This window comes from Pinus tabuliformis, chromosome 1_1, assembly GCF_031772625.1.
Source record: "Pinus tabuliformis cultivar Carrire ecotype Pingquan chromosome 1_1, CPIR1, whole genome shotgun sequence".
Classification (NCBI taxonomy): Eukaryota; Viridiplantae; Streptophyta; class Pinopsida; order Pinales; family Pinaceae; genus Pinus; species Pinus tabuliformis.
The window spans coordinates 899,778,665-899,788,272 of NC_142297.1; positions in this window are offsets into that span (position 1 = coordinate 899,778,665).

Here is a 9,608-nt window from a genome sequence, read left to right on the forward strand (position 1 = left end):
TCAATTTACATACTCATTTGATTATCATACCTTTTTCGAACTAATTCATTAATACCAATTAATTTTTTAAAAGGGACCCATTTCATATGTTGATTATTTGTAAATACAGATGATATGAAATGGGGGGTTGTTGTAGGGCACAACAGTTCCCTAGCTCACACATAGCTAATAGTCAAATTCCATCCCTAAATGGTCTTTTCATGCAAGGAATGTCTCATCAATCTCCTGTTCGTCCACCTGAAGAACGCGAGTAATTTGGGGGGTCGTGACTAAAACCCAAGGGGCATGCACCCTGGTCTGCTCCGGCAGGAAAACTCTGGGTATAGAGTAGGTTTTGGCGAAGGATATATGACTAGTCTGACACCCGTCCATATAGGAAAATGGGATTAGACCGGATAAGATACCTCCGTTAGAAGGTATGCCTTTCCTAATAGAACAGATGTTTTGTTTGCAAATTGAGGGGTAACCTGTATAAGGTAGGCCTTTCCTGACAAAGCAAACGTTTTGTTTGCAAATTGAGGGGTAACCTCGAAACTCTACTTCACTATACCTGGGGGCATGCAAACCTTTTTTCGTGCAAGTGAAGAGCGACCTTTTATTTTCTTAGTTTGTAGGTTCTCAAACCCTTTAAACTCATAGGATTGGTTGTTCCTAGCTTACATAAAGAAAGGATACAGAGCAAAGCTTCGAAAGGTGCAAGCTCCATAAAAATGGAATCTATCGATGAGACATCCTTATTATACGACTGGCACGAGCAGTTTTTATGTGAAGTTCAAGCTCGTTAAAAATTAAACCTAAGCAATGAGCAAATGTTTCCCCCAGAGTTTAAGCTCATTAAAAAATGAACCAATTTTCAGTAAATAACCATTGTGAATGCATTATCATCAGCTTTTGAGCCTTGGTCGTGTTCTCATCATCACCTCCACTCTGTTTTAGCCGATCATATGCCTCCATTTGATTGTTTACCCTTTTTGAGGAACAGCTGCGAAGAGTGATCCTGTTAGCCATCCTTGTGACACTGCCGTGATTGGAAAATTCCAAACCTTACCTGGAATCAGCTGCTACCTGAAATTATCACTCGTTCCTCAAAAAACGAGTCTCCTTTAAGCTCTTTTCGTCTAACTCATAAAATATGAAAATATTGCCGAGCAGTTGGCCTCTCCAGCTCATTAAAGCTACTAGGAGTGCTATCCCTCCTTTATATTTTAATCTTTTTGGACCTGAGGGATTATTACACAAAAAGATCGAGCGCTTCTTTTATTCGGCTCGTTAAAATTATCGAAAATTCATCCCTTTCATATTATTTTATACTTTTTCGGACTTAAGGGATTATATGATGAAAAAGGATTATTGGAGTTTCCTTTACGTCCCTTTCAGACTCTCTAAAATTGAAAAGGACCGAGTTATCTTTGTTGTTAAACTCGTTAAAACCAATAGCGACAAACTTGTCCATATAGACAAGGACAAGTCTCACTGTCGCTAGGTTCGTTAAAACATAGTGACAGGTTTTCCCGAAGGGCAAATTATAGGACAAGCATATGTTATCCTCCTCAAGCTTGATAAAAATAAAGAGGTACTGGTTAGCAATGACTGGGGAAAAATTGGGAAGAAAACTTGAAGAAACTTTATTGGTAGCAAAGTCGCTCTTAAACATGACACTTTCACTCCATGTCTGAGTCGAGTTGGGTTATTCCGTTCACCGGTCATATTACCATTGGTCCATCGTACCATCCATCTTTGGGGTTAACGCTACCAATCCATTCCAAGTGTCGACGATATGTTCAAGAGAATTCGATCAGAAATTCCACCAACCCATCTTGTGTCTCATCCACTGCAATACCTTTACACTTCATTCTTTCATGACTGCCACCCTGAACCCTATATCATCAGATCGTTTTCACCTCCAAAAGTCATTTGTTCCATTCCGTGTCATAGATGTGAGATTCATTAAGGCCCTCCTACGATGGGTCACTTCTTGTCGACATCATCTCATTATCCAAGAAGTCGACCTAGGAACAACCCTTTCAGTACTTTGAAGCTTGCATACCTCAATGGCAAGTTTCTCACTTTCGGCGACAGGTTTACATCAATGGCCTTCGACCGAGAGATTTTGCATGGTGTTCGATGCCAAGTCCCATTCTCACACCACGCAAATTGTACTGCCGTACCTTGAGGGTCATCATCATTATCGGTGATTCCTCTCGCGCCTATTAACAGCTTACATCATTGGCTGGTAATCAGGTGATGTCTTTCCATGTTCGACTCCAGAACATTTTTCACATGGATCAACTTGTACTTCAGGCGAAGATTGGATGAGTTTGAAGACCTCGGATCTAGTTTCATCCATCCGGGATGCGATATATTCAGGAAAATAAAGACATCAAATGTACATCATTGCTGCACAGATAATCATCTGAATCAAAGGATGATGGCTCTATCAGAATCATCAGTCTGCTACACAGACGGTTGTCTGTCCTATGTACATGAAAATGAATTTATAAAGCTGAGCATGGGAATGCCCGCCTTAGCTAGATCATGAAAATATTATGAAGATAATGTATTGTATTGTATCTTATTACAAGTCGCCTTCCAGTTCGAAAAACCTCGGATCCTCATGATAAAGCATTTCACCCGACATCAAAAGATTAACAACCTCATGCTTTAGGGGGCAACTGTTATAGACATTTTTGGGCACTGCAACCCCAATCATATATGTCCATAAACCAAGGGCTCCTGAGTCCCTAAAAGTGTTGTTTCATACCCTAAAGGAACAAGGTCAGCTGATTACATCATCTCCCAGAAGTTCTCCACAGGAAACTGCTCAGAACTGGTCAAAACTGGACCATACAGGTTGCTCAGTGCTAAGGGTGCGATGCATCTCACCTGCCCAGTGTAAAGGGTGCGATGCATACTGAAAATCCCTTCTGTAGGGTGCGATGGGCGAGAGTGGACAAATGGCAGAGACAGTTTGCGAGGTGGATGATCATAGAATCTTCCAGAAACTTCTCCTGTGACACTTGCCTCTCTGAATTCGCCCAGGGATGAGTAAGAGATCATCAATCTCCAAGTGGAACCAAGAAATATCAGAGAGAAGACACTAATCAAAATCCCAGAAGCTAACTCACCTCCTTGCAATCATCTATATATGGATCCCTCATCCCATAGATCCAGAGGCTGGAATTTTGTATCTTGTAAGGAAGTGTTATTGGTTTCCTGGAGGAATATCATAGTGTTGGGTGATCTAAGCTTTTCATGAGGTGAAGAAGGGCTTTCATGCTGGGAGGATGACGCTGGGTCAGAACAATGGGTTGTAATCCTCTCTTCTAATCTTCATATTAATAAAGCTATTCAAGTTTTCCTCCACATTCTTGTATGTCTGATAGTATATGCATTTGTGTGGTCAATATATATCTGGTCCTATATTGTTTATGATTATAGATCTCTGCACTTTGAAGGTATTATGCTGCTTTGACTTTACAGGTACTCTTTGAAGCGGAGTGGTCAAGGGAGAAGTGGCAAAGACCAGTCGGTGAGGAGAAGGAATAAGAAAAGAACCGAGCGAAGGATTGAGGTTGGTATTCTTTGTTCTTCTCCTATCTACTTCTCATAAAGGAAAACGAAAGTAACTTTAATCTGTTTGTTTCTAAGATAGCTACCCGTCGTAGTGGGACTAGCAGCGTTGCATAGACACTAGATTTCCCGATAACACTTCCTAATGAACAAGAGTAGATGGATGAGGCTCTTCCTATGGGATATCTTCAATACTCGCAAGTATGTGTGGAAGAGGTTCACCATCGAGTCTGAGATATATAGGTTTTTTCTGAGACAAAGGAAGAGAGGAGGAATGTCTTAAAGCAACAAGTGAAGATGGTTGAGGCTCCTCAGGTTCAACAACCTTAGGAAACAAAGTGTCTGACTTAGGAAGGTCAAGTTCAACGACCTCAGGAAATGAAGTTTCAGGGACTTCTGTTTCGATTTTGTCAGTGTCACCGTCAAGAGTAGATGTAATCTCATGCTCGAAACTCATAGGGATAGATGACTATGGCGTATCAATATCACGAGGAGGGCCAAAAGAAGTTCCCAAAGTTTCTGATTCAATATTTTGTGTCTTCTTATGCCTTTGACGACGCCCACGAGTAGCCTTTAGTGGAATAGGAGGCTTATTTTTCATTCTACACAAACAATGGGGTGGGGGATTTTGTTCTTCAACGTTGGATTATAAATTTTATTAGCACAAAACAAAATAAATCAAAAGGAGGGTAATCTAGGCATAAAGGATTACCAAGCAACTGTGAATTGTAATATACACCTTGGAAAACCAAGGACTTAACATTCAGAATCTAATTTCCCTGAATGTTGTGTTCAACATATCACGTTTACAAGGCGGCATACTCAGTTACCTATGGTTGGATAGCAACCTATAGGGGAATCCCAAAATATACTCGATAGTACGTGGGAGTGAAGTCTATAGTAGTGTTATCTAATGCGTAACCATTCGATGAGAGTGTTACCATATATTTTACATGCATGGAGCGTCATCCAATATACCCAAAGGTACGTGGAGAATGACCCTATACGCTCACATACATGGAACAATATTTCACCCCCGGGATGCAATGTTGGAAAACAACGATAGTTCCTACGTTTAACAACGTCAAAACACTTCTATAGCCTAGACCTCTAAATGTTTGTGTTAATGTTACAAATTCTCCTTAGGTTGATTCAATAAATTTTACTGTTTATCTTTGATTAAGTTTCAGTTTTGGGCTCACCACAAATGTCACCTGAATATCCTAAAATGAAAATCTAGCATGAGAAAATGGAAATCTTTCTATTTCAATGAAAATATAGATAAGGAAGGGAAGAAACAATTATCAGTATGCATCACACACATGCAACAAACAAGATTCAAGATGCAATTCCCATTTTTAATGCATTGTTCCTATATCAATGCACATACAAAACCCTAAATGCCAATGCAAATTTTTTCTTTTCAACACACTTAATTTTCGAAATGAAGAAAACTAAGATGCAAATGTTTAATCACTAATTCAAATGCACTTTTCAGAATGAGGACTGAAACAAAAATTCATCCAAGCAACCAATGACCAAACAAAATCAGTTTGCAAGCGACCAAATGATAACAAATAAAAATCAAAACCAATTCTTACCAAAGGCAATCGAAAACAAATGCAAACCAAAAGGAGGCTTAGAGAAACCAAAAGACACTCAAGACTTAGAGAAGGTCAGTTGGAAGTAGGATGATCAAGGAGAGACTCATAAACAAGGGAAAATTGTGTGAAAAAACAGGGGCCAACGCTGGTGCAGAAGAGGCACCAGTGATTTGCAACACAGGTATAGAGTGGGCCCATATGAGCTACAATGCTCTGTCAAAGGCACTAGGGGTGCGCTAGCCCTGGAATAGAGGATTTTGACACAAAAATTTCAAAAGAGACTCAATGAAATGTCTTCCTTGGTTTGTTCTTGGCTGGGTAAAGCAGTAAAGATATATCAAGGAGGCAATCAAACACAAAGGACAAAGGAACCACCAAGGGAATACATCGTTCCCTAGTGGAGCCACCAATTTGTTATATAAGATTTACGATTGTGGACAATAGTATCTCCCCTAACTTTGGTGGCTAACCCAGAACAATAGAGAGACAAGGAATACAATCTTTTCCTTAAAGTAAATATATGGTGGTATGAAGCCTACTTGGAATTTGTTGCAGGCTTCACTCCTTCTTTAGTTTGATTGCTCCAATTCTAGCTCTAGTTGCCAAAATTAGAACCTGTACAGTCAGATGAAACAAGCCAGTAAACTACGAGATATATGTAGTATCATGTATATACTCTTTTCAATAGATCAACATGGTATTGAAATATATGAAATAACGACATCACATATAGGAAAACAGATAATTATTTTCATTAATATAATTGGAAGGAGTTTACAACCATAAATAAGTGTTGATCTTGTAGAAGAGCTCCTCCAATGCTGACTTGTCATTTCCTTATCACAATGTGCACCTCCAATCACCCTAGATGCATGAAATGAAACCTCTGACCACAACATAAGGGTAAAATCACTCTCTAAAAGCCAAACTCTTGCATATGGAAGGTTGTAAATATATATAGGAGTGGGGTAAGTTGGGAGTTCTTATCCAATTACCAATCTAAGTTTTTAGATCCACCTTTGATGGGAGGATGGGATCAAAGGATAAGGGATGGAAACTCCAAAGTAGGGTAGGATAGGATCCGAATGATTTATCTAAGGTAAATGGTTGTAACAAATTCTAGAAGCTTTTGGAATAGGAGGCTTCCATAATTTATCTCCTTTTCCTGAATTTCTAGAACCAATGCAAGTGCAAAGGGGAGAAACTTGTAGGTGATCAACGCAGGCCACAGTGGAGCAACCTGGTTGTCAACGTTGTCCAGTAGAAGGCTAGGGAGCGTTGGTCCTAAAACTGGCTCAGATGATGCAGTTCATGGCAGAAACTCTGGGAAATGAAAGGCACGTGTTTAGGGCTTTATGCAATGATGATGACAAGGGGGAATAGGATGGTGATTGACCCCATTAGGAGGCTTATTGGTCAATTGTGACAAAATTGTCTATAACACCTATAAAAGCTCCAGATCAACTGAAAAAAAGCAAAAAAATAGCAGATTGAATTGGAGATCAAGCCCATAATAGAAGATCAATATTAAACATAGTTAGAGGACTAATTTGAATAGGACAGAGGCAAAAAAATATTGATGCATGCAGAAATCCAAGAAGCCAAACTTAGCAAAAGAAAAAACTATAACAGAAGGCCTGATCAAGAATAATTTACACAATTTTTTGAGAGACAAATATTATGGTGCAATGAGGTGTTGCTATGGTAAAATTGTCTTCTAAAGTGGTGACTGAGATTTAATTTTTTTTTAAATCAGAAAGCGGCCATTGATCCTAGTATGAAAATGAATGAAATATGGAACAATGAGTATATAAAGCAAGTTGTAGCTTGTTGATTAGTGATTGGTGCTTCTTCCAGTGGGTGCTGGAGAATATTTGGGCTTATAGCTCCATTTAGTTGTAGCTAAAAATTCAGGGAGTTGTAGCTTCCTACTAGTTGTAACCAGAGAAATTTTAACAACAAGTTGTAGCTTTCCCTATGAATGAACTGAAGCGCAGTTTTGTAAGTTACTTGTTCTTGTGTGTTCATTGTGATTGTTGACATTAATCTCTTTTATGGTTATTTAAGTTGTTTTTGAAGTATTTAACAATGTACACAAAGTAAAAGAAAATTTTAATTTGGTAAAATTCCTATACTAGTTATTCACGCCACCCCCCCCCCACTCCCCTGCCCGCCCGTGCCGCCGCCGCCGCCCGCCCCCCCCCCCCCCCCAAAGTGTTGTCATGGTTTCCAACAATTGGTATCAAAGTCAGTTACTTTTGATTAGACTAACAGTTGGAAGAAAGATCAAGGACCATGACAAACCAAGAAGGAGGTTTTACCAATAAGGAACTTATGTTCAATGGAACAAACTATGTGTTTTGGAAAGTGAAGATGAATACCTACATTCAATCACTTGGAGTTGATGTATGGGATGTTGTGGAAGAAGAATATCAAAGGCTACCAATAGTGACCAAATATAAAAAATTGGAGTTCACGATGCTAAAGCAATTCATGCCTTCCTTGTTGGCCTACCTAAATCAAAACTTGTCAAGGTGATGGATTGCAAATCTTCCAAAGAAATATGGGACAAGATGAGCAGTTGATATGAAGGAGACAACAAGGTAAAGAAAGCTAAACTCCAAGGTTTTAGGATCCAATTTGAATCATTAAGCATGCATGATGATGAAGATATTGCAAAGTATTTTTTAAGAGTTGATGAAGTTGTGAACACCATAAGAGGGCTTGATGAGAAGCTAGATGAAGATGTGGTAGTTCAAAAAGTGTTGAGATCTCTTCCTGAGAGGTTTAATCCCAAGGTGTTAGCCATTGAAGAAATGGCCAATCTAGGCACTCTCACCTTAGATCAACTCCTTGGAATACTCACTGCCTATGAGATGAGGATTTCGAAAGGCAAGTTTGCAGCCAAAGAATCAACCTTCAAAGTAGAAAAGAAGTGCAAGGATGAGCATGATGACTCATGTTGTGATTCAGATGAAGAAGAAGCCAACTTTGTGAGGAAGCTCAAGTGAGGATCAGACAAGTATAAAGGTAAGATTCCCTTTAAATGTTTTAATTGTGGCAAAGTTGGTCATTATGCATCAAAGTGTCCTGAAAAAAGAAGAAAGACTATGATCCTAAAGAAAAATTCAAGAAGGTTCAAAAGGACAGAAAGAAGGCTAAGAAGAAAGGTTTCTATGTTCAAGAAGAGAGCTCCTCTGAAAGTGAGCCCAACCAATCCTCAGATGAGGACATAGATGATGATAGCTCTAAATAATTCATGCTTATGGCCATAGAAAATCTGCAAGTCGAGGCTATTTTTGATGATGATGAAGGAGAAGTTGATATTGAAGGAGAACTGGTAAGTGCACTTGAGGAGATAGAGAGGTTGAGAAAGAAAAAAAAACCCAAAAGGAATATTTGATAAAATAAAAAGTTGAGGTTGTTGAACCATTTCTTCTGCAATTAGAAGAAGGTAAGAAGATACAAGAAACCTTGAACCAACAATTGAATGAAAAAGCTCAAATATGTGAGAAGTTGGAAGGAGAAATTGTATTGTTAAAGAAGGAGTTGGAGAAGGCTAAAACGCAGCTTAGTTTCAACCAAAAATTTGGAAAAGGGATTGAATATCTCAATGAGATATTGGAAGCACAACGAGCCTCCTCAAATCGAACTGGTCTAGGCTATGAAGTTGAGTCTAGTGGAATGGTTGATTTAAAAGGTAAAAAGGGAATTACCTTTGTTCCAGCAAAAGAAGGGACTACAAAGCAGCAAGAGACAATTTCTCAGCAAAAGAAAAATCAACAACAACAAAATAATAATGTTGGCCAAGTAAATCGAACTACCCAAAAATCAGCTCAGCTTAGAAGGCAGCCTTCCAAGAACAACATATCCCCATGGTATTATGGCCATAGAACAGAAAACTGCAAAGTTAATCTCTTCTACAGACAACACAGATCTAGAAGAAGAAATCAATAGAGAAAAGGCAGACCTAGGTATAATAACTCTTTTTCTCCTTGAAACTATCTGGTACAATGTTTTAAGTGTCAAAATTTTGGGCATATAGCAATTAATTGCATGCTAAAGGAGAAGAAAAAAGAGTTAGGTATTGAGCAAATTAAATAGAAACCCAAAGTCTGGAAAGAGAAAGAGAAATCAAAGCAATGTGCAATTACTTTATATGCTCACAATCGTGGGAGCCATTGGTATGTGGACAGTGATTGTTCTAGGCACATGATAGGAGATAGAATCAAGTTTCTCACTTGGAAGCCAATTGAAAAATCTATTGTGAATTTTGGCAACAATGCTTCAGGAAAAATAATTGCAAAAGGAATGGTCAGTTTCTCAAATGGTAAAGGTAAGGCCAAAAACGATTCGTATGTTGATGGGTTGAAACATAATTTGTTGAGTGTGTCTTAGATGTGTGATCAAGGCTATGATGTGATATTCAAAGCT